At 31.9% G+C, this 2,304-nt stretch overlaps 1 long non-coding RNA gene across 1 annotated transcript; it reads left to right on the top strand.

Annotated features, from left to right (window-relative positions):
• Window positions 1-444: 444 nt before the first annotated feature.
• Window positions 445-1,960, top strand: LOC141646209 (uncharacterized). Its single transcript, XR_012545432.1, has 2 exons — window positions 445-972; window positions 1,764-1,960. It is a non-coding gene; the product is annotated as an uncharacterized LOC141646209 (long non-coding RNA).
• Window positions 1,961-2,304: the final 344 nt, after the last annotated feature.

Here is a 2,304-nt window from a genome sequence, read left to right as displayed (position 1 = left end):
CACCTAATGTATAAACAAAAAGCAAATAAAAGACCCACAAATTGGTTTCCACGAGAAGTTTTCGACGAGTCTCCGACATCCATGTTTCTACCCAGGTGCCAATCGTCGTCGGCTACCGGTGAGAACGTGTTTTTTCTTGCATATCTGTCTACTGCTACCACTCTACCAATGTGATAGTGTCGCATTGTAGGTGAGTTTATACTCGGTTCTTTTCGCTCAAATATCAACGACTAACAATTTATCACATCTCTTAGCGCATCAGTGAGGCGGTCGGTGGTAGGACGGTGAAGAAAGTGGTCGGAGAAGATGTACCGTTTTTCTTTATGAAACATTCAAACGGGTAAACTGTAAAGGACTATAACTTCTGAAAGTCATCTGACTTCTAAAGTTCCAAGTTCCAATTAAAGTCATCTGACTTTCCAATTAGGGGGGAGTTCAACACAAATTCTCTCTTGTGACGGAACTACCCGTCACAAGCTTGCGACGGGTCGAATACATACCATATTAGTGAAAAATGGACTGGGTATTATGTGCAAGTGGCCGACAAGGGAAATGGAGTAGGCGCCTATATGCAGTACTTGTCATGTACTTTCCCCATTATTAAATATCTAATTATTTACAATTTCAAACTAACATTTAATGCCCCTTGCAATCTTGCATGCTTTACAGTGTCCATCATCATCCACACCATCACTTTTATCGTTAACAACCACTCGTGCATTTTCTCTCTCATTTTTTAACATTCACAAAAATTTGATACTCCATTATTTGCTATTTTTCCTCATTCAAAGTTCATCATCCTCCCTAATTCATCCTTTTAACTTTCTTTTTCCAATAACACATATAACCTTCCTAAAACTACAAATAAGTTCCCTTTCATCTTCAACTTATCATCATCTTCATCTACTCTTCAGTCAAAAACCAACATTCTGATGGCAAGGAAGACGATGACTACTTTACCCCACCCAAAAGGTATTTTTATTTTTATTATTAGCATTACTATTAAAATGTATACACCAAAATATTACATTTGTTAAAGGTATGAAAAAATCAATACAAAAGAAATTTTTAATTTATTTTGTTTACATTTGTTGAAGATATGAAATAATCGATACAAAAGAAGAATCTTTATTTTTTATTGATTATAATTGAAATTTTTACTTGAATGTGCATAAGATGCTAGGAGCCATAGTAGGATTTGTTGTTAATTCGAATTTTTGGGTGTTTTCATTTTGGTTTTTTCAATTTTACGGATTTTTTGGTGTTAATTTTGGTATGTTCCATATCCTTCTACATTTTAACTATATGTGACCATATATATGTGACCATTTATGACTTATGCATATATGATAACATATTACGGAGTATATTGATATGATGATAATTTATACTTGTGAATTGTATATTTGTGACCGATTTCTTTGACAATGTTGCTAAATTGAGATGGTTTCATATTTTGTTACAAAGGATATATTTTTTACTACTTGTGAATATACCTAGTTTTTTTTATTATTATTAATGAAAATGTTACTGAATATGGTATCATATCATCATATAAAGTTAAATTATCAACATGGTGAACTATTTGGCAAAGTTATGGAGTACTATAAACTGTAACCAATTATCAACTGTTTGTGACCAATTCTGCCAATTGTATAATGGTAACATTGTTTTATTTACGTGGTGACAGAATGTATATATTTCGATATTTCGATATTTCATGTCCAAATGAGTCCACAACTGAACGTGAACATTCCACTTAGGATCCCAAGTACAACCAAAGCTACACACGCATGACAATCAGAAAAGGTCAAAAAACTGTGGGTGATGCTGCAAACGGTGGAGGTGGTGCCAAGAAATAGTAATTTGGTGTTTTGAGGCACTTATTTTGGACATGTTTGATGTTTGTATTAAAACAGTTGTTAATTAAGTTGTATGTAAAACTATGACTTGTGTTTCGTGTTTTGGGAGCTTATTTTCAATATACTAACATTTAAATAAGCGAATTACTTATGGCATTCTATATGTTAAATAATGTTATCATTTTTGCACAAACTGTTACAATTAAAATTGGTAACATAATGGATAAATATGTAAACAAGTTGTCATTTATCGTGTACTACTTATGGCACTATATTTTAAAAATTATGTCCATATCTTTTATTAATATGTTAACATAAAAAAAAAAAACGAATTACTTATGACATTGTATATGTTATCATTTTTGCACAAACTGTTACCATATTAAAATTGGTAACATAATTGGTAAATATGCAAACAAGTTGTTATTCTTTGTGTATTACT

This window comes from Silene latifolia, chromosome 3 (assembly GCF_048544455.1).
Source record: "Silene latifolia isolate original U9 population chromosome 3, ASM4854445v1, whole genome shotgun sequence".
Lineage (NCBI taxonomy): Eukaryota > Viridiplantae > Streptophyta > Magnoliopsida > Caryophyllales > Caryophyllaceae > Silene > Silene latifolia.
This window is presented reverse-complemented; position numbering and strand designations above follow the sequence as displayed.